General features: G+C 33.5%; 1 pseudogene; it reads left to right on the forward strand.

Moving 5' to 3' along the window:
* The first annotated feature begins 14,711 nt into the window (after positions 1–14,711).
* LOC109675104 (nucleoporin NUP35 pseudogene) overlaps positions 14,712–24,765 on the forward strand; it is a 45,396-nt pseudogene continuing 35,342 nt past the window's right edge.

Here is a 24,765-nt window from a genome sequence, read left to right on the forward strand (position 1 = left end):
CCTGCAAGGGAATTGTGCTGCACAGCAGAGCGGAAGAATGTACATACAAATCAGAGAAGAGTGGAGGAGACCAGGAAGCCTGGTAAGCAGTGCTTAGATACAAAGTAAGCCAATATTTGTTTTGCTTTTTACAACAGAACTGCAATCATGTAAGATAAGAAAAATGAAGCAATAGCAATTTTGAAGGTCCACTCAGATAGGACATACAAAAACATACATGCAACATGCTCTCCACAAATTTCCAAATATGCTTTCTTTTTTAATTGTTGTGTTGGGTGGAGGTACATTGTGGGATTTACAAAAGTTCTTACAATGTATTAAATATACATGCATTCACCTCTGATTCCACAGTCCTGCCTTTAGTAGGTAGAGTCACAATTCATGAATAGTTAGAATTATTTTTTCCCAGGGAAGTGATGCCCAAAGTACATTAACATATTCATAAAAAATCCTGATAGTTACCAAACAATTAATAAAAATGAAGAAAAATAAACCAGGAAATATGCAAACCTATTCTTTATTTCTTGTAATTAATACTGAAAAGTCTTTCTTTGTCTTTATATGTGAAAACTCATTTTTTCTGATGTATGAGTAAAAGCATATTTATCTTTTTATCTTTATCTTTTCATTCTTATTTATTTCTTTTAGTACTTTCCAGTTACATGAGGGCACCTGAAATAATATCAACCTACAGATAACAGAACATACTTTGAAATAAGAAAAACTTGTATTAATTCAAGTTTTACCAATTTTTCCTTTATTATTCATATTACCACCACACACACCACTTTTCAGATCAGATCACATCCAATGTGGGATTTCTGAAGAAGTACAATCATTATTATCAATTGTCACTTTGTAATTTTTTCCCCAAATTAGTTAACTCTTCTATATATCTCTTAAAATAGTTGATTCAGTGATAGTGGTATAGCAGAGTGGTGGAGTGATTGCCTAGAATGCATGAGGCTCTGAGTTTAATTTCCAGTAGCACAAAAAAAATCAAATTCATGCACATAATGTTTGTAAGAATTAAATGAAATAAAGTGCACAGTGCTTTTAACAATGATGAACTTGTATGCGTGCTTAGCGAATATAATTCCTACATCTTTCTTTTGCTCCTGAGAATTTGCTGTGAACTAGTTTTCTGGCTTTTCACAATTACGGTCAATCAAAATCCACATATATATTTCAGACTTATAACACATTCTGAAATTCATCTTGCTAGTTAGAGATTTAATATAAGGAAGTCTTATTTAAAAGTGAAATTGCTCAGCACTAAAGTTTCCCTCATTTAGTTTTCAATTTTATCTTTTTATTCTAAGTAAAAGGGTCTCTCTCTCTCTCTCTCTCTCTCTCTCTCATTCACCTGCTAGGAATTCAACCCTGGGGCTTGCCAAACATTCATGCTTCTACTGGGCTATATCCCCAGTGGTGGTGTTTATTTCTTTTGAATCCCATGCTTCATGTTGCAGTTGAGGTTAAGGTTTCAGCTTTTCTCACATGACTTTGGTTATTGTGATAATATCAATGGTTTATTCAATGACAATCCCTACACATAAACTTTCATGAACTTCTGTAGCAATACAAACATGGTTAGTTTTATTTTTAACTCTAGATCACAGAAAAGTTGTGCAGAGAAAGGCTAAATCATTCCTTGAGATCATTAGGCTATATATGTAGCATGTGATTTTTAACCCTGACTTGTGGGCTCCAGTGCCCTTACTCTTAACTATTATGCTATGCTGCTTTTTACAAAGTGTTCTACACAGTTCCTGACACTTAGGACACTCTAGAAAAATGAGTTACCCTTTACCACATTCCACAATTACCTGTCAAGTTTCTCTGATTCTGTCCACAGTCTTTTTAAGCCTGCTATTTAAATAGGAATTGCCAGTTCTTGCTGCTTATCTTACATGACTTTATTCCTGCACTTTTCAAGATATCACTATTTTGGACTTTGAATTATCATCTTTTTCTAAATTGTTATTACTTAATCACTTCTATAGCCCTTGGAGATTTGTCTCCAATTTATTTCTACTACATGCTGACAAGGATTTAATTTTATCTTTCTATGTCATCCATTGATTTTTTTCTTTTGGTAGATAATTTTTCCCTTTAACTATTGAAAACTATTATTCGGATTGTAGGATCACACCCATTCTTGCCTTTATAGAACTCAGATTCTGGGATTTTTGTTGAAATACTTTGAATGACTGCTTCAGTTCTAGAAAATCACCTCGCTCAAAAAGACAAAAGCCATTATGATATAGAGTTCCTTATGAAGTTGTTCTTGGCTCTTATTATGGTTATCCATATCATCTACCTGAATCATTTATTTTTCTGCTCACTTAGTGCACTGCTCTTTCTGGTAAACATGTCATTCAACAAAACCTCTTCTAATCAAGAGTCATAGTATACTTTTAGTTCCAAATCTTATGCATATGCTTTATTCATATTACTTTAAAATGTATATCATAAATGAAACGTGCTTCTTCAAAACCATTTTTATTATTTAACTTCAGAAATACCACTTATTCTGATTTTCACCTTAATTCTTGAGCTGTCATTTTTCCTTTTTACGTGAGAAGGTTTCTCATCTTCTTTTTAATGTTAAATATTATTTCTCATATTGTCTTATCCTGTTCTTGGTCTTTGTATGGTTTTTGCTTAATATATCCATCTAACTTCAAAAAATTTACAATGTTGATACTACATTTCATAAGAAAAACTTTTGTTGGTGGTAAAAGTACACAACCCAACCCTTGTGGGGAATTAAAAGATATGGAGAATTTTAGGGATCATCACGAAATGATATAAAGGCAGATAATTTTTAAGAAATGACATAAGACAACAGACCTGAGACTGATGGAAATTCTTAATTTTTTAGTAGAACACACACTTCTATCTAATCTTTATCTATCTATCTATCTATCTGTCTATTATCTGTCTATTATCTACACATACATGTACACATAGGGAGATATATTTTGAAATTTCAAAATTATAGAGAATAAATCTTAATTGGCATGATAAAAATTATGAATTATATGCAAAAACTAAGATTTATACTGAGCCACATACATGGAAGATGTAATAGTATAACAATATCTTTAAATTGTTAGGGATTGGGGAATCAGCTTTCAGTGTGAATTTATGTTTCTGAAGAATAAGCAATAAATATACCAGAGAGTGTCAATCAAAGCATTGGAGGTTATCAATATCAGACCCTTGTCAACAGAATTTTTTTGTGGGGGGGAAGTCTTTAGCAAGAAAGGAGTTAGATATAGAATTTAAAAATTTAATATAAAGAATAATAAATAAAAATAACACATAGTAGATATGGTAATACTGTATAAGAATTAACCTGTGTAATGTTTAATTAATTGTAGTTAAAATGTGACTATTTTATGTGGTACTTTTTCTCTAAAAATAGGTTTATTTCTGTAGTCCTGAAGTATAAGTTTCTTCCATGTTAAATGAGCAAGGAATATAGTTCCTGTCCATTGCTGCACAATAATTTTGTTTTCACTTTCAGTCAGATTATTTACTAAAATTTTATAAGTATCTATAAATTAAAATTGAATATGGATGTTAGCCAAGAAAGTGACTCTTATCGGGCTCATATATTTTAGTGCAAATTCTGATTGTATGAACTTTGGTGAAAAGTTTTGTTTAACTTTGAAGCTCAATTATCAATAAATTTAGCCATGACTATAAAAGATGAAAATGACTGAGCCTGAAATAAGCTTCACCTGTCAAGCTAAGAAACCTTAAGTAATGGGGAAATGGGATTCCATGATAATGATAACCCACACACCAACCACTAATGTCTTAAAGGGATAAAGCTGAAACAGCTGGAGAGAAATCATCCTTCAAGCTGAGTGGTGGTAGGAAGGCACTAAAGAATGTAACTATGTAGTTTGCAAGTAAAGATATGGAACTAGAGGTCATCATGTTAAGTGAAATAAATGAGTCTCACAATGACAAGTATCACGTTTTCTTTCATATGAGGAATCCAAGGTGAATAAAAATGGCATAGTAGTAAAAGGGGGACTATTAGGGATATGGAAGTAGAAAGGAGACAAAAAAGGGAGAGAGATGGAGAATTTGATCAAAGTATATAAGGCACATGTGGAGATAATATAGTGAAGGCCCTTTCTAAAACTAACGTATGATAAAAAATGGGGATGTAATAAAAAAAGATATTCTGAAAAGATGTTCATTTACAACAGCCATTATTACTGGTAAAATTCTACTGAATATTGAAGTTCTTTGCAAATTGTTTACTTTCCTACATTTTGTTATAAATTTAAGATCCTTATAACTCTATTTGCTAGAAATGGGGGCATATTTTCTGTAATATTGAGAAAATAGTTTTAAGAGTGCAAATAACTTTCTACTTTTTTTTCCATGTTCTTTTTAAAAAATTTTAAAAATTGTTTTTGTATTTACTCAAAATTGGGCCACCTCCCCACCAAGCCCTTCCCCACCAACACCCCACTTCTGGGAAGAACATGTTCCACCCTCTTGTTCTTTGCTTTTGTTGAAGACAAAACATAAAAGATAAAAAGAAAAACATAGCATTTTTGCTAGTTTGAGATAAGGATAACTTACAGAGAATTTCTTAGCTTTGCTTTAATGCACTTGTGTATTGCAACCCACATTGGTTCATCTTTACCAGAGCTCTTCGCTATTTCCTGGTCCCCTTCCCATAGTGGCCTCTGCCAGTTTAAGATTACTTTATTCACTCCTCTACAGTGAGCATATCAACCACTTTCAAGTTTTAGGTTTACCCTCCCTTTGCCTATTCATCCCATGTGCTTTCTTCCCTTGATGTGTGACCCATGTCCAGTAATATTACTGCATTTATTTTAGGTCTATAATCTGCATATAAGGGAGAATGTGATTTCTGGTCTTCTGAGCCTGTCTAACTTTGCTTAAAATGATGTTCTCCAGTTTCATCCATGTATTTACAAATGACAAAATTTCATTCTTCCTTATGGCTGAGTAAAATTCTAGTGTGTGTAGATACCACATTTTCTTAATCCATTCATTGGTAGTGGGGCATCTTGACTGTTTCTATAGCTCCGCTAACTGTAAACAGTGTTGCAATAAACATGGGTGTGCAGGTGCGTTTGTACTAATGTGAGTCATATTCCTTCGGGTATATCTCAAGGAGGGGTATTGCTGTATCATATAGCAGATCTATGTTCAGTTTTTTAAGAAGCCTCTATATTATTTTCCAAAGTGACTGTACTAGCTTACATTCAAACCAGTAGTGCATGAGGGTTCCTTTTTCCCCCCACATCCTTGGCAACATTTGTTGTTGGTGGTGTTCTTGATGCTATCTATTCTAACAGGAGTGAGGTGAAATCTTCATGTGTTTTGATTTGCATTTCCTTTATGGCCAGGGATGGTGACCATTTTTTCATGTGTTTTGTGGCCATTTGGACTTCTTTTTTTGAAAAAGTTCTGTTTAGTTCAGTTGCCCAATTCTTCGTTGGTTCATTGATTTTTAGGGAGTTTAGTTTTTTGAGCTCCCTGTATATTCTGGATATCAGTCTTTTGTCAAATATTTTCTCACAGAAAACTGTGCTTTTTGTCTTCCTTAAATGTTTGATACTGAGTGCATAGTTCTCTCCACTTTTACACAATCTTTTTCTCAGATCCCTACCTCTTCAGCTTTTTAAAAAATTAGTCATTGTCAGTCATTGCTTTCCAGTCCATTTAGAACAGGAATTATTCCCAGTGATGTGTGAATGCAAGACACTTACTTTTGTCTGATCTTTTCAGATGATTCTTTCTCTCCTTAAGTCCATGTACCAATAATTACTCTACTGAATACTTAAGGAATATTTAGATTTTTCTCTCTCTGAGTCTATCTCCTCTGATGCATTGTCCCAGAAGATTATAGATAGCTTGTTGTCCTTAACTTTTGAAATCTCAGCTCCACTTCTGCAATTCAGGATGTTACTGGGTCTGCATTTTCCCTCAAGTCCCCATCCCATATCTCAGCTGCCTCCTTGTTTGTGTTCTGTCCCTCATGGATCACTATACTTCATTACCTAGGGTTCAGTTTCTAAATGTTGTTGTTTTGTGTATTTTAGCTGGATTTTCACTTATTTTAGTTAAGAGATAAATGTTTTTCCTTATTATTTCATATTGACCCTGGAAAATTGTAAAAGTGTCATTTGTTGGTTCTTTGTTCTATTGACTCACTAGGTGGTGTTTGAAGCATTTCTATTAAGATCATATATATAAGTTGTTTATCCTACTGGTAAGATCTGGTTATGGTCAGAAAATGTCAATAGATCAATATCTTATATAAGTTGTGTTTATATGATATAATTATGTTGTTTAACAGATAAGATATAAACATTATCAATAAGAAAGATATTGTGCATAAACCTTGCCAATTTCTCTTGCAAAATATTAAATTGAGCTTCAACATTTCTATTTACTAAGAAAATAAACGTTACAATATTTTGACTAAGTACTTAATATCTTTGAGGAGAGCATATGTGTTTTTTAACATGTAGTTTATATTATACATTATTTTATTATAATTCATTACAAACATATATTCATGTATATGTGCATATTTCATTGTAGACTAAACGAACGCTGTAGCTTTTAATTGTTTTTGAAGGGTGAATGTGAGAAATATTTAAATAAATCACTTTCCAAATTGTACTCCAACACTCAAAAGAATTTTTAAAAATTCTACTGCTGATACTTTTCTCTTGAGACTTTCTAAATTTGAAATTATAAATAAGAATTACTAAAATGAAAATGATTATCCTTAGTTTGAGACTGAAATATCTATAGACTAAAATTGAAAAGATACTATATAACAACTTTCAAGTTAGGAGAAATACCTTATCAAATCATCAGTTAAAATATATACTCTAGATATCTTCTTTCTGAATATCTTCCATGAGTACCTATGTCTCCTGATATGCCTCTGATAATATTCTAGCTATTTATTCTAAAGTTTTCTACTAAGATATGTATTAAGTATTTTAAAAATGGTTTATTTTTAGAAGATTTTATACAATGTTGTTTGAAATTTTATATTTTTCTTTAAAGATTCTACTCTAGTAACAAAACCAGCTTTAAAGGTTTCCTAGAATTCTTCTTAATCAAACCACAAATCAGGAAATTGCACATTTATTCACTGTGACAGAGATTTTATTCTCAGTATAATTTTTTTTTCTGTAGTGGATATCTTACGTAGGGTCCTACACCTTATAATGTCACATCAGGAAGTATATTTAAGGGTGTGTGGTCATGAAAGTTTAAACTCTTTTCCTTTTTTTGTTTTTCTTATTATTGTTGTTGTGCTAGGTACACTATAGCATTTACAAAGGTTCTTGCAATGTATCAAATATATCATACTTGAATTCACCCCCTCCACTGCTCTCTTTCATCCCCCCTCACCTAATTCCTGTAATAGTTTCAGCAGGTGTCATTTTTGCATTTACATACATGTGTATACATTATTTGCAAGATATTCACCCTCCTATCCCTTTCCCTGTCATTTTCCTCCCTTTTCCCACTGGTGTCAACCCTTCCCTCCTGTTCTTTGATTTTGTAGAAGAAAAAAACATAGCATAATTAGAGAAGCATGATGGTTTTGCTAGTTTGAGATAAAGATAGCTACACAGGGAGATTTCTTGTGTTATTTCCTTACATGTATATGTTACAACCTCAATTTGTTCATCTCTACCAGTTCTCTTCACTCTTCCCTGGTCCCCTTCCCATGGCTGGTGGAATGGCTCAAGTGGTAGTGTGCCTGCCTACCAAATACAAGGCTCTGAGTTCAAATACCCTCTTTTCTTATTCCACACTCCCCTGTACTCCACTCATGCCTTTATGTGTAGGATATTAAATTTATTTTCTTAAATGTTAGACTTTCAAAATTCAACATTATTTCTCATATCTGTTCATGACTGGGGAGGTGGGTAGATATAACTACTTAGAAAACTATTAGAGTGTAAAACTTATGGTCAATTGTTGCTACTTTAGTCTTTTGACAGAGACATTAAAATTTTCCATTGTGTCTTAGCTAGAGTGAAACCATAAGACATGCGAAAATACCATTAATAAATATTCTTGGAAATTTCTGTCAATGTAAGAATTAAGTGAGGTTGAGTTCATTGTGATTATCAACTCTCTAGAGCTTCTTTTTTGATGAAAGTCCTTAGTGCACACAAAAGGTGTAATTGGCATTTATTTTTATTTTGAAATACACATTAGTCAAGTGATTTATTATTTCTATTTTACAGGTGTCTCCCTACTAGTCATACATTTAAAAATAAACAATTCAAAATTAAAGTGTACTTCTTTTATTCAACATCTCAATAGAAATTCTTTATGAATATAGAAAAGAATACATTTATTGAATACAAACAAACAAAATGGCCAGTAGTAAGAAAAAAATACAGTTATCTGGTCTAGTTAGAAGTTGAAAAATTATTATAAATTGTCAAAAACTGCACCAAGAATAAGATCATTTGGCTGAGCAGCCTCCTGAGTTTGCTTCAAAGCAAAGCTTAACTTAAAATCTCATTCAGATATGAGGGTATAAGCAGGCAGGTAATGATGTATACTCTCTTTAACTCTACATGCAATTTTAGGAAACTGAGAAATCAGAGTATTAAAAAGAACTCTGGTAAAGGAATCTTGTTTTACAAAAAAGTACGTAAAATAGCTATTTAGAAAATGACTGGCTCTGCAATCTTTGGCAAGTCCTTGAAGCTTCAGATACACCAGAGTTCCAAATAAGTAAGCAGTAAATATGCCTCAGGCATTCATTTTCATTATCCTTATTTTGTCACATTAATGTAACCTTCTGTAAGTTTGACAGAATAAGAATTTAATATTGTAATCCTATTTATTCTGAAGTGAAGAAACAACTACATTTACTATAAAGAATAAGGAAGCAATTTTTTAAATAAAAATACTAGAATGATTTAACTTTGCATTAGAGAATTACCTCAGTACCTAATTGGTGGAAACCAAGCATTTAATCAAAAAATATTCTCAATTTGCTATGGATAATGCAATTTTTCTTTTTCAAAATAAAGTAGACAATACTGCTTTAAATTATTGTATGAAAAGTTGTATCTCCATAAAAGGGCAAAGGAAGACTAATCTTTAAATTATTTTTATTACATACAAAATACAATTTTCATCACAAATTGCTTTTAGCATTGTCATATATCAAGATAAAGTATGTGGGTGTTTGGCTCCCTGGAATCTATTTTGTTCCACTTATTTACTGTTCTGTTCTTATGTCAAATATTTTTTATTATTATAATATTCTAACTGTAGATATGTTTAAGCTTTATTGCCTTGACTATTTCCAGAGATTTGCATTTCCAAATAAGTGTTAAACTCACTTTCTATTTCTCTGTCTCTCTCTGTGTGTCCCTCTGCCTCTTTAAAACAATAAGAATTTATTCTGTCACACTTGCAGAGACTACCAATCTAAAAGTCATGGTGCCCAAAGATCCCTCTTTGCCTCTTCCAAGTTCTGGTGGTTGCATCCCTCCATCTCTGCCACTATTATCATCTTGCCCTTTCCTCTTATATCAGTGTCAAACCTTCCTGTGTCTTCTGAGGACAGGTGTTACTGCAGCCAGTCATTTTCAATAGAAAACTCTGCTAAGCTGTCTATTGGGTGCAATGTCACTTTGAAGAGAATTGGCATTTTTGCCATTATTGAGTATTCCAAATCATGACAATTTTTATGATAACTCTTTAATGTACTTGCCATTCATTAATTTCATTCAGTGACTTCTAGGTTTTGGTGTAGAAATCTTACAGTCTTGGTGACTTTATATTTATTTTTTAAACGTTTTAGCAAATACACTTGTAGATGAGAGTATGCATCCTAAATGTATAGCTCTTTGAGTTTTGATATTCTGTACATACCCCTTTAACTAGCCTCAGACAATAAGTATCAAGCAAGTAGAACGAAAGCCAGTGGCAAGAAATAATGGCAGAAGAAATCATTAGGGTGACAGCGTGAAGAAGTACTTTTCCAGGACAGGTAAGAGTATAGCTGCCTTGGAAGAGCATAGCTTTGCAAGAACCCTTCAAGTTAGAAGTTGGGTCTGAGAATGGCCAAGTGCCTCCTCCCAGGCTGCACACTTGGTTGTACTCTGCTCCTATAAACAGGAGACCACCATGGCTTCCAGGCTTGCAAGTCTCACAAGTGAACCCACAGAAGAATTCTTAAAAACATAAGTACTGCTACATGTCTAGTAGCACAGAATGATTTTATCTATAGAGATGACATCATATAAGTTGTATTATTTTAATTTGGCATCTTTTGCCTCAAATTATGGTTATGAGACTCACTCATATACTCCCATGTGTAGATAAAATTCATTTTTAAAAATAACTATCAAAATTTATTTTATCAAAGGAGACTATATTTGTAGCCATATCCTTAAATAAGAAATTAAGATCTCAAAACACTTGTAGTTGGATGATTAAAATGAACATGGAGTGTAATTATGCATATAGAGCAATTTGTAAAAAAGTTACTGGGAACTAAGCTATGTTCCACGTGTTTTTCAAAATATGAGCTCTGAATCTACACCCACTTGGTGAGATTTTAGTATACCTTGTTAGATCATTTTAAAGAAGTCTACTGAGCTTAAGTAACAACTACCTGCAGAATTTAAGGCAATGACAACTGATATATCAGTGTCCAATTAATGCACCTTAATCATAATGTTACATTATTAAAGTTGTAATTTTTGAGTTTAGTATGTGATGATAACTGTCACACGTAAAAATTATTAAAACCTAAAGTACTTCCCTTTTGAGATCTCTTTTTTCACTTCTCTATAATTTTTACAATAGCAATGATCTGGAAAAGAACCAGTTTTTTTGTTTCTTAGGATACTCAAATGATGCATGATTTATAGATGATACATGACATCGAAAGTGTAAGTATTTGTATCATCCATATCTCTAACAGTGTGCTTATGAGAACTTCTAAATAATTTTTAACTACATAAGATATTGAAAAATCAGAATGTTATCAATGTTTTCTAGATTTTTGACAGTTTCTTTTTTCATTTCTAAGCTATGCTTGTACTAATGTACTATTGCTGATTGTTAAATTAGGAACAAAATTGTAGCTGTTTAAAACCTCTCTCTTTTCCTCTCTCAGTTTCTCTCTTTCCCTCTCTCAGTTTCTCTTCTTCCCTTCTGTCTCTATCTCTTTCTCCTTCTTCCTCCCTATATGTGTATAGATGGATAGATACATGATAGATAGATAAAGAGATAGAATCTAGAAGTTTTATTATTCTATTTGCATTTTCCTGGAGGATACTGCATATGAAGAAAGCAAAAATAATGAGGACTCCTTTTAACTGTACTCACATTCTAACATTTTATTAAAAAGATGGTTTTACAACTTAAAAGTGGAATCCTAAGATACAATTTAATTGTCACAAATGTCTATACTTTATATGCTACTGAATTTAACAAGAATGGAAAATGAATATGGTTGATGCACTTATACAAAAATGAATATAGAAATTTTAAAACTGCTGAAACTTCCATAAGAAAGGGACTAAGGTACAAAGCAGAAAAACAGAGGAGATGAGACAATCTAGATTATAATACATAAATAAATGGAAATGTCACAAGGAGACTCCCTGTGTAGCTATCTCAAACAAACAAAATGTCAAGTTTTTTTTTTTACAAAAATCAGAGAACAGGAGGACGTAACAGGTCCTGTCTTGGTGATTGGTACCACTGAGAGGGGCTTGAATGTGGGGAAAGGGTGAAGGAGGGTGAATATGGTGCAAATAATGTGTACACATGTATGTAAATGGAAAAATAATAGCTGTTGAAACTACTCCAGGAAATGGAGAGGAAGGACAAATAAGGAGAATGAAGAAGGAGGTGAATTCAAGTATGATATATTTGATATATTGCAAGAACTTTTGTAAATGCACAATATACCCCCAGCAAAACAATAAAAAAGATTTCCATAATTGAGTGATGTTTGATTTCCTAATACAGCATATATGTATGTATATACATTTACATATATATGTATTAATTTCTGGTGATTTCAATTATCCATGTTTGACCTCAGTCTGGAAATACTAAATGGAGAATTCCAGAAATAAACAATCAATAACATTTAAATTGAACTCAATTCTGTGCAGCATGATAAAATTTTGCATCATTCCACTCTGTCTGACAAGATATAAATTATCTCTTTGCCTGGTATATTCATGTTTTATACTCTTCCTGTCCATTAGTCACTTGGTAGTCTCAATTTTGCAGTGCTTCTGCTCAAGTAACCCTTATTTTACTTTTCAATGTACCCAAATTGTGAGAATGGTGATGCTGGCAATTTAGTAATGCCAAAAAGAATATAGAGGACACTTCAATAAGGTATTTTGAAAGAGAAAGAGATTATGTTCACATAACATTTATTAAAATGTGTACTCTAATTGTTCTATTACTAGTTATTGTTGTTAATCTCTTACTGTCTCTAATTTATGAATTAAACTTTATCTTAGGTAATTATGTATAAGGAAAAAAAACTCTGAATATAGATACAGGGTTCAGCATCTATGTAGTATGTATTACCAGACATCCACTATTGGTCTTAGAACCTGTCCTTCTTGGATAATAGGGAATGATTTTTTATTAGCACTGGCTCATTTAAATATGAATTTGGAATGTCTTAAATAGCACACACTCTCCAGTATTTGTAGTTATTTTATTTTCAGTTTCATTTGTAACTGGGCATTTATTCCTGGATCTGGCTTTATTTCAAGTCACTTTCCCTGTGGTTTATCTATCTCTTTCCCTTGAGACATTTCCTTAATGGAGATTCAGAAGTCGATAAGAAAACTGCAGAGGTTACTGCATTTAATAGTCAATCACCTGATGGAGCTTGATCACTATGACCTTCTCACCCCAATATTCTTTTCTCAAGAGAAGATAATCTATGGTGCTTATCTTCTCTCTGGAGACACTAAGGAATTTATCTGATTCACTTTTTCTCACCTACACTGTATTGCTCTGATCTAAGTTCAATGTTGTGTGAAATGATTTTTCCTTCAGAAATACTAGGCTGTTCAACTACTTGTCCCCTTTACTTGCTAAATAAATCAGATGGCTTGGAATTTTCAGGTCTTTACATTGCCATGTCTGTTACTTTGTCTTAAAAATTGTATGTTGGGATGTAATTTGAAAGGTTATTTGCAAGTGCCATTGATAGCTTCATTAACATGCAATACAATAAATGATATAGTTTCACAACTAAACAATAGCTTAGTTTCATTGGCTATTTAAAAAGTCAATTAATCATTTACTTATTGCTACTTAAGAATAATTTTCAGAAATATTTTGCTCAGCAAGTTGTTAGATAGTCAACTGATTTTTGAAAGAGATAAAGGAGTATTTTCTTATTTCTGACATCCAAAAACTATCAAACAACTATTAGTAATTCTTTACAGTGACATAATCAATTTTCTGAAGGATCATGAAGGAATAAAGAGAGAACTTGCTCTGAAGGTTTAAATAGTATTCATGGGAAGACTTTGAGAAAATATGGTGGAAAACATATCAATAATTTTTATTTTCAAATTATTTATGTGAGTCAACATTTTCAAGAGTGTAGTCTTTTTTACTTAATATCTTTTGGAACAATTTTCAGACTAAACATATTGCACATATTATACAATAATTTTGAGACTATACATATTTGAGACTATACAAGATTTCAAGATAAATCTTGAAAATTAGCACTTTAACCCAGCAGTAAATGTAAAATCATGACAAAATGTCACTCCCATTCATGATTAAATTCCTGACTGTGTCAGAAATGAAAGAATCTTAACCTAATAAAACTTCAGAACTGATTAGTTCTAAAATGGTTATTAGTGAAATAATATTTTTCTTATACATTTGAAACAGGCAAATATCAAAAAAGTTATATTTATCATCATCCTTGAGATTGCCCATAATGTGCAAAGATAAGAAATATTACAGGCCTATTGATTACAAAGCAAGAAGAAAACTTGCCCTTTTTCACATACAATGTGATTATATATGTAAAAAGCCTAAGTAGTCTACAATAAAATTACCATTAAAAATAAGTTCAACATTAACTAACATTCAAAATGTGTTAAAGTAACCCAAAGAGGAAAAAAGAAATATCAACAAATAGTTCTACAACACCACAACATCATTTCTCACACCATACACAAAAAAAAAAAAAGACTCAAAATGGATCATAAACTATTTTAAGAGCTGAAAGCATAATACTTCTTTAAAGAAGAGTAATTATTGACCTTAGTTAGGTAAAGACTTTTCACATGTGATGGTCAGAGTATACAGTAGACCATTGATACCTGTAGGTGTATGATACCAAATAAACCATCACTGATGACATTCTGTGTATGCTCTGGAAGCAGAATTCAGTGCTGCACCAGAAGCTTGATTCATTTTTCCCATAATAGAGCTCTTCTTCTGCTAAAGACAATGCTGCTTTTCAGCAAATCTCAAAATTTCACTTTATTACTTAAATTAGGCACATTAACTTTTACCTTGTGTTTTTGGGAATCATTTGCTTTTGGGACAGCATATTTTCAAACAATTTAGGGTGGGGAAACACTCAGCAAATCACACCATGATTTAACACAACTGATGATAATGTAGAAATGACTGAGAGCTTTCGTACATCAAGTAAGTGATGTAATATATATGCAAGAATGAAAAAATTTTGATTTTGAAATTTCTTAGAAGTTTTTAGTTATTTTTGATCATACTTGGTCAAAACCCAGTAGTAAAACCTTGAATAAGGTGAGTTTACTGTACTATAAAAAATACTCCTGAAAATATATCATGAAAATATAAAGGGAGCCACAGAGTAAAGAAAATATTCTCAAAACGTATATCTGATAAAAGACTTTTTTCTTTAACACATTAATAAATGTTACAATTCATTAAAAATTGCTAAAAACAACACAACCAAATACTGTATTACAAATCCTTAGCATATATATGGTTTGTGTTTATAACAGAAGAATATATTACACATCAGTCATTAGGCCTATAGCATAAAAGACTCATAATACATTATTTTGCAAGGACATGGAAGAATTTATCTGGTTGGGATTTTTTTTTTTTTTTTTGCAGTAATGGGGTTTGCACTCAGTACCTCACACTTGCTAGGCAGTCACTCTACCACTTAAGCCTGTAAACCAGCCCTGATTTTTAAAAATATTGTCGACTTGTCTTTCTAAGTCCATGACTGCATAATTTAGTGACCAATCCATAATTTGAGCAGAAATCAGGTTAAAATGCTATGTGCTCATAATAACCTGGTTTTTTTTTTTACCTGAGTGTGGGTTAATTCTTGCTGTGTCCACCCATTTCTTAGCTTTCCACTGACTTTTATTGTCCTTAGAGTGTATGTACAGAGGATGTACCACTCCTACGTGCTATCCCAATTAACAATGAGAAAGTATTTTTGCTCTTCTTTGCCTTTCTCATTTCCAGGGTCTCTTTCGTTTCTGGCTAATGTATCAGCTCAGGTAAGCAAACTTTATTTTCTGAAAAAGCCAACCATTTTTATTGGAAAAGATAAACTTTTTCTACCTAATGAAAATTATGGCACCCCTCCCCCATCCCATGAGAGTAAATCTGATGGTTTTGGTTCAGTCCTGTCCTACAGTAGCTGTTGTTATTACAGACTGAGCTATATAAGATGATTGGAACTCTAGGAAAGGTCATAGACTCCTGCTGTCTCTAACTTATGTTCTCATAGTTATTCAAGAATAAAGACATCAAACTGCCTTTACCTGATTTCCAGAGCCTTGAAATGGTAGCTTTTGACAACTCTGTATAGTTTTATACTTTTGTGTGTGTGTGTGTATAGTATCTTTTTTCTAAATGCCTGAAATAACCATAGCTACCCATTAATGTTTGAAAGCTATGGACTTAATAGATTTCAGGGATGTTAAGGACTGATAGTATGCCATGTGAAAATTTTAAGTGGACTTTTGGAAAAATTCATCTGTAGTTCAAGAGATTTAAATGAGGCAAAATTAAATGATTGCCGTGGAGATAATAGTTACTTTGATGTTTCTCCTTTGTGATTTGTAGCCTAACTTAGAAAAAAATGGCTATTTGACATCATAGAAACATAAAATTGGGGGCAATATTTTGACAGGTTTATCCCCACTTAACATTACCTATCAATTTATTCTCTTTTAAAAGTTCCTGTTGCCAACCTCTAGTTCTAAGACCATGTGCACAGCAATGTACAAGATACAAAAATATCTGATTTTAGGACTAGCATTCTTATTTGATTATTGTGCTGGGTGGGGTACATTGTGGCATTTACAAAAGTTCTTAAAATTTATCAAATATATCATAGTTAGATGCTTCCCCTCCTTTATTTGGCTCTCCCCGATAGTTTCAACTGGTATCATTTTTGCATTTACATATATGTGTACACAGTATTTGCACCTTATTTACCTTCCTTCACCCTTTGCCCAAATTCAAAGCACACAGGCACATTTGAGGGTGTTTTCTTTTCTTTTTTTTTTTTAATTTTATTATTCATATGTGCATACAAGGCTTGGGTCATTTCTCCCCCCTGCCCCCACCCCCTCCCTTACCACCCACTCCACCCCCTCTCTCTCCCCCCAACCCCCTCAATACCCAGCAGAAACTATTTTGCCCTTATTTCTAATTTTGTTGTAGAGAGAGTATAAGCAATAATAGGAAGGAACAAGGGTTTTTGCTGGTTGAGATAAGGATAGCTATACAGGGCATTGACTCACATTGATTTCCTGTGCGTGTGTGTTACCTTCTAGGTTAATTCTTTTTGATCTAACCTTTTCTCTAGTTCCTGGTCCCCTTTCCCTGTTGTTCTCAGTTGCTTTTAAGGTATCTGCTTTAGTTTCTCTGCGTTAAGGGCAACAAATGCTAGCTAGTTTTTTAGGTGTCTTACCTATCCTCACCCCTCCCTTGTGTGCTCTCGCTTTTATCATGTGCTCAAAGTTCAATCCCATTGTTGTGTTTGCCCTTGATCTAATGTCTACATATGAGGGAGAACATATGATTTTTGGTCTTTTGGGCCTTTTCAAAAGAAGGGAAAATTGCAATGGTCAGAGATGGAAGAATTTATATACTTTTCCAGGAATAGGAAGACTACTAAAAATGAGGAAGACAGAAAATCGTAAACGGAAGACAGAAAATAGTAAACGTTCTGAGGGGTATTGTTTGAAGATAGTGTCTTATGGACTTCAGTAAGATCTTTCCTTTTCTTGGGGGAAGGAGGCATTCAATACTCATCATGCATATGAGCCAAGCACTGTACCACTAAGCTACTCTCCCAATCCCATAGAGTAAGAGCTTAATCTTTTTGGTGACATGGAAGCTATAAGGTACTTTTAAGCAGAGAAATAACATGATATAATTTTTAATTTAAAAAGAATTACTCTGGTTCCAATGTTAGAATATCAAAAGTAAAGGCAGGGAAACTAGTAATGAATCTATTCCAATATATACGCAAGAAATGTTGGAACAAGAGATATCAAGGTAATATCAAGTGGTGAGATTCTGCTGACTTTCTACAATTAACCTAGTGGAATTTGTTGATGGATGAGAAATTGTAGATACTAAATGGTTTGGATTGACACAATTGGAAGACTGGCATTGCTGTAAGCAAAATAGATCATACTGAGAGAAGGGCATATGATGGTAGGGTGGACTTGGAGGTTGTTTTTGAACATGTTAAAATTTAGATGTTTACTAAATATCCTAGTAGAGAAGTATTTGGAGTCTAAGAGGGGTCCAGATCACAAAATAAACTTATAGATTTTCTGAGAATTTTCAATATTTTAAATCTGGACAATTGAAATGGTCATCAAGGAATTATACACTTATATGATCAATTTTTGTTACTGAAGCTGCCTGAAGCAAATATGCTTAATTTGGTTTGCTACGAGTAATTGTCTATAGATATTTTTTCCAACATATACATGAATCCTATGATACAGCCAATTGCCAGTATTATTAATTGAAAAATTCTGATCAATATAATTATATTTTTAATTAACAGATAAAAGATGGATTTCAAAAACTTTGAGCAGAGAATAGTTTACATAGCATCCTTGACACATGCAGTTTCCATAGTTACTAACACCATATGTTGCTGTTACATATTTTGAAAATTAATGAACTGATATTTATGAATAATTATGAACTGAAACCTCTGTTTTGTTCCTTAGTTTTATCTTTTGTCCTTTTTCTGTTTTGAGCTTAAGGTCAGAATTCTTATGTTATTATCTCTCATCTCCCCTTAGGCTCCATGTGGCTGTGATAGTTTTCCTGATTTCCCTTTCTCTTTGCTTACTCTGACAAATCTGAGGAGTTCTGGCAAGGTATATTGTGGGATGCCCCTTTAATGAAATATGTCTGGTGTTTTCCTCATGATTAGGATGGGGGTCATAGGTTTTGGGAGGAGGATCACAGAGGTAAATTGATTTTTGTACCACACCATATTAAGGGTATCTGTCACCAACATGATTTATCAATGAAGTGAGCCAGGCTGACCTTTGTCATTAGGCTGAAGTAATGTTTCTCAGGTTCTCCATTGTAATATTACTGTTTATTATCTTCTTCTGCATACTGTATTCATTGGAAGGAAATCACTATGCATATTTCATACTTAAGGAATGGGAAGTATTTGGGATGCTTTGCATGAGGTATTTGTCTTTTTCTCATCCATTCATTAATTTAATTATTTATGGTAGTATGAACTGCTGATATTTATTTTTTTATTTATTTCTTTTATTTTTATTGTTTTATTATTCATATGTGCATACAAGGCTTGGGTCATTTCTCCCCCCTGTCCCCATCCCCTCCCTTACCACCCACACCACCCCCTCCCTCACCTCCCCACCCCCTCAATACCCAGCAGAAACTATTTTGCCCTTATCTCTAATTTTGTTGATGAGAGAACATAAGAAATAATAGGAAGGAACAAGTGTTTTTGCTGGTTGAGATAAGGATAGCCAAACAGGGAGTTGACTCACATTAACGTCCTGTTTGTGTGTGTGTTACCTTCTAGGTTAATTCTTTTTGATCTAACCTTTTCTCTAGTTGCTGGTCCCCTTTTCCTATTGGCCTCAGTTGCTTTTAAGGTATCTGCTTTAGTTTCTCTGCGTTAAGGGCAACAAATGCTAGCTAATTTGTTAGGTGTCTTACCTATCCTCACCCCTCCCTTGGGTGCTCTCGCTTTTATCATGTGCTCAAAGTCCAGTCCCCTTGTTGTGTTTGCCATTGATCTAATGTCCGCATATGAGGGAGAACATAAGATTTTTGGTCTTTTGGGCCAGGCTAACCTCACTCAGAATGATGTTCTCCAATTTCATCCATTTACCAGCGAATGATAACATTTTGTTCTTCTTCATAGCTGCATAAAATTCGATTATGTATAGATGCCACATTTTCTTAATCCATTCGTCAGTGGTGGGGCATCTTGGCTGTTTCCATAACTTGGCTATTGCGAATAGTGCTACAATAAACATGGGTGTGCAGGTGCCTCTGGAGTAACCTGTATCACAGTCTTTTGGGTGTATCCCCAAGAGTGGTATTGCTGGATCAAATGGTAGATCAATGTTTAGCTTTTTAAGTAGCCTCCAAATTTTTTTCCAGAGTGGTTGTACTAGTTTACATTCCCACCAAAAGTGTAAGAGGGTTCCTTTTTTCCCACATCCTCGCCAACACCTGTTGTTGGTGGTGTTGCTGATGATGGCTATTCTAACAGGGGTGAGGTAGAATCTTAGTGTGGTTTTAATTTGCATTTCCTTTATTGCTAGAGATGGTGAGCATTTTTTCATGTATTTTTTGGCCATTTGAATTTCTTCTTTTGAGAAAGTTCTGTTTAGTTCACTTACCCATTTCTTTATTGGTTCATTAGTTTTGGGAGAATTTAGTTTTTTAAGTTCCCTATATGTTCTGGTTATCACTCCTTTGTCTGATGTGTAGCTGGCAAATATTTTCTCCCACTCTGTGGGTGTTCTCTTCAGTTTAGAGACCATTTCTTTTGATGAACAGAAGCTTTTTAGTTTTATGAGGTCCCATTTATCTATGCTATCTCTTAGTTGCTGTGCTGCTGGGGTTTCATTGAGAAAGTTCTTACCTATACTTACTAACTCCAGAGTATTTCCTACTCTTTCCTGTATCAACTTTAGAGTTTGTGGTCTGATATTAAGATCCTTGATCCATTTTGAGTTAATCTTGGTATAGGGTGATATACATGGATCTAGTTTCAGTTTTTGCAGATGGCTAACCAGTTTTCCCAGCAGTTGTTGTTGAAGAGGCTGCTATTTCTCCATCGTATATTTTTAGCTCCTTTGACAAAGACAAGTTGGTTATAGTTGTGTGGCTTCATATCTGGGTCCTCTATTCTGTTCCACTGGTCTTCATGTCTGTTTCTGTGCCAGTACCATGCTGTTTTTATCATTATTGCTTTGTAATATAGTTTGAAGTCAGGTATCGTGATACCTCCAGAATTGTTCTTTTGACTAAGTATTCCCTTAGCTATTGTTGGCCTCTTGTGTTTCCATATAAATTTCATGGTAGATTTTTCAATCTCTTTAATGAATGTCATTGGAATTTTGATGGGAATTGCATTAAAGATGTAGATACTTTGGGGAGTATAGACATTTTTACTATGTTGATTCTACCAATCCATGAGCATGGGAGATCTCTCCACTTTCTATAGTCTTCCTCAATCTCTTTCTTCAGAAGTGTATAGTTTTCCTTGTAGAGGTCATTCACATCTTTTGTTAGGTTTACACCTAGGTATTTGATTTTTTTTGAGGCTATTGTAAATGGAATTGTTTTCATACATTCTTTTTCAGTTTGCTCATTGTTAGTGTATAGAAATGCTAATGATTTTTCTATGTTGATTTTATATCCTGCTACCTTGCTATAGCTATTGATGATGTCTAGAAGCTTCTGAGTAGAGTTTTTTTGGTCTTTAAGGTATAGGATCATGTCATCTGCAAGTAGGGATATTTTGACAGTTTCTTTACCTATTTGTATTCCTTTTATTCCTTCTTCTTGCCTAATTGCTCTGGCTAGGAATTCCAGTACTATGTTGAATAGGAGTGGAGATAGTGGGCATCCTTATCTGGTTCCTGATTTTAGAGGGAATGGTTTTAGTTTTTCTCCATTTAGTATAATGCTGGCTGTAGGTTTGTCATATATAGCTTTTATAATGTTGTACTTTCCTTCTATTCCTAGTTTTCTTAGAGCTTTTATCTTATCAAAGCTTTTTCTGCATCTATTGAGATGATCAAGTGGTTTTTGTCTTTGCTTCTGTTAATGTGGTTTATTACATTTATTGATTTTCTTATGTTGAACCACCCCTGCATCCCTGGGATGAAGCCTACTTGGTCATGGTAAATAATCTTTTTGATGTGTTACTGAATTCAGTTTGCCATTATTTTGTTGAGGATTTTTGCATCAATGTTCATTAAGGAGATTGGCCTATAGTTCTCCTTTTTGGAGGTGTCTTTTCCTGGTTTGGGGATAAGTGTAATACTGGCTTCATAAAATGTGTTTGGCAGTTTTCTTTCCCTTTCTATTTTGTGGAACAGTTTAGGGAGGATTGGTATGAGTTCTTCTTTAAAGGTCTGATAGAATTCAGCAGAGAATCCATCAGGTCCTGGACTGTTCTTTTTGGGGAGACTCTTGATTGCTGCTTCAATTGCATTTTGTGTTATAGATCTGTTCAGGTGATTAATTTCCTCTTGGTTCAGTTTTAGATGATCATATATATCTAGAAATCTGTCCATTTCTTTAAGATTTTCAAATTCAATTGAATATAGGTTCTCAAAGTAGTCTCTGATAATTTCCTGGACTTCCGTGGTGTTTGTTGTTATCTCCCCTTTTCATTTCCTGATTCTACTAATTTGGGTTTTTTCTCTCCTCATTTTGGTCAGGTTTGCCAGGGGTCTATTGACCTTGTTTATTTTTTCAAAGAACCAACATTTGTTTCATTAATTCTTTGTATGGTTTTTTTGGTTTCTATTTTGTTGATTTTAGCTCTTATTTTTATTATTTCTCTCCTTCTATTTGTTTTGGGATTTGCTTGTTCTTGTTTTTCTAGGAGTTTGAGATGTATCATTAGGTCATTGATTTGGGATCTTTCAGTCTTTTTAATATATGCACTCATGGCTATAAACTTTCCTCTCAGGACTGCCTTTCCTGTGTCCCATGGGTTCCGGTAGGTTGTGTTTTCATTTTCATTGACTTCCAGGAACTTTTTAATTCCTCTTTTATTTCATCGATGATCCATTGTTCATTAAGTAATGAGTTATTTAGTTTCTAGCTGTTTTCATGCTTTTTGTCTTTACTTTTGTTGTTGAGTTCTACTTTTACTGCATTGTGATCAGATAGTATGCATGGTATAATTTCTATTTTCTTATATTTGCTGAGGCTTGCCTTGTGACCTAGGGTATGATCTATTTTAGAGAAGGTTCCATGGGCTGCTGAGAAGAATGTATATTGTGTAGAAGTTGAATGAAATGTTCTGTAGACATCAAGTAGGTCCATTTGATCTATTGTATATTTTAGATCTTGGATATCTTTATTGATTTTTTGTTTGGATGACCTATCTATTGATGATAATGGGGTGTTAAAGTCTCCCACAACCACTGTGTTGGTGTTAATATGTGCTTTTAGGTCCTTCAGGGCATATTTGATGAAATTGGGTGTGTTGACATTCGGTGCATACAGATTGATGATTATTATTTCCTTTTGGTCTATTTCCACTTTTATTAGTATGGAATGTCCTTCTTTATCTCTTTGGATCAATGTAGGTTTGAAGACTACTTTGTCAGAGATAAGTGTTGCTATTCCTGCCTGTTTTTGGGGGCCATTGGCTTGGTAAATCTTCTTCCAACCTATCATCCTGAGCCTATGCTTATTTCTGTCAGAAAGATGGGTCTCCTGTAAGCACAAATTGTTGGATCTTCCCTTTCAATCCATTTCATCAAGCAGTGCCTTTTGATGGGTGAATTAAGTCCGTTAACCTTAAGTGTTAGTATTGATAGGTATGTGGTGATTCCTGTCATTTAGTTGTCTTAGTTGTTTGAAGGTTTGATTGTGTGTACCTAATTTGAGGTTACTCTTTACTTTCTTGCTTTTTCTTTTCCTGTGATTTGGGGCTGCCTGTCTTTTCATGGTTAAGTTGGGTTTCACTTTCTGTGTTCAGAATCCCTTGAACAATCTTTTGTAGTGGTGGCTTTGTGGTCACATATTGTTTTAGTTTCTGCTTATCATGGAAGACTTTTATTGCTCCATCTATTTTGAATAATAGTTTTGCTGGGTAGAGTATCCTAGGGTTGAAGTTATTTTCATTCAGTGTCCTGAAGATCTCACCCCATGCTCTTCTTGCTTTTAATGTTTCTGTTGAGAAGTCTGCTCTGATTTTGATGGATTTACCTATGTATGTTATTTGTTTTCCCTCTCTTACAGCCTTCAATGTTCTTTTCCTAGTTTCTGAACTTGTTGTTTTAATGATGATTTGTTGTGGGTAGTTCTCTTTTGATCTGTTCTGTTTGGTGTCCTGGAGGCCTCTTGCATCTGTATCAGAATATCTTTCTCTAGATTTGGGAAATTTTCTGTTATTATTTTGTTGAATATATTATGCATTCCCTTTGCTTGCACCTCTTCTCTTTCTTCAATTCCCATGATTCTTAGGTTTGGTCTTTTGATGGAGTCAGTGAGTTCTTGCATTTTCTTTTCACAGGTCTTGAGTTGTTTAATTAATAGTTCTTTGGTTTTTCCTTTAATTACCATTTCATCTTCAAGTTCTGAGATTCTGTCTTCTGTTTGTTCTATTCTGGTGGATTGGCCTTCTGTTTTGTTTTGCAGTTCTGTTTTGTTCTTTTTTCTGAGGTTTTCCATACCTGGCTGGTTTTCTCTTTAATGTTGTCTACTTTTGTCCTGAGTTCATTTATCTGTTTATTCATCATGTTCTCTGTTTCACTTTGCTGTTCATATGGTGCTTCTATGGTTTCCTTTTTTTTTTCTTTTTCTTTTTCAAATTCTCTATTTTTGTTTTCTTGGAATTTCTTGAGTGTCTCCTGTACATTTTGGTTGACCCTATCCAGTATCATCTCTATAAAATTCTCATTGAGTACCTGTAGTATGTCTTCTTTTAAATTATTCTTGTGAGCTTCATTGGGTTCTTTGGCATAGCTTATCTTCATTTTGTTGGAGTCTGGATTTGAGTATCTGTTTTATTCATTTCCCTCTGGCTCCTGTATTAATTTTTTGCTGTGGGGAAACTGGTTTCCCTTTTTTTTCTGTTTTCCCGTCATTGTCCTCGGTGTTGTTACTGTCCCTGTACCGTGTGCAATTAAGTATTTTCTAGCTTGTAATAATAACAATGGAAATATTTAGAATGGAAGGGTGAGAGAAGATGGAAAGCAAGAAGTTAAAGAAAAGGGAAAAATAAACAGACAGGTAGGAAAAAACAAAACAAGGAATCAAACAAAGTTTCAAAAGTATAAACAGAGAGTGTTAGTGTACTAATGGACAGTAAGCTGAACAGGCCTTAGAGACAGAAAGAGGATTGAAAATAAAAAATAAAAAGAATAAAGATAAGAATAAAAATTAAAAAATAAGTAAATGAAAGTAATATATATATATATATAAAATAAAACAAAATGAAAAATAGAA

This window comes from Castor canadensis, chromosome 3, assembly GCF_047511655.1.
Source record: "Castor canadensis chromosome 3, mCasCan1.hap1v2, whole genome shotgun sequence".
Taxonomy (NCBI): domain Eukaryota; kingdom Metazoa; phylum Chordata; class Mammalia; order Rodentia; family Castoridae; genus Castor; species Castor canadensis.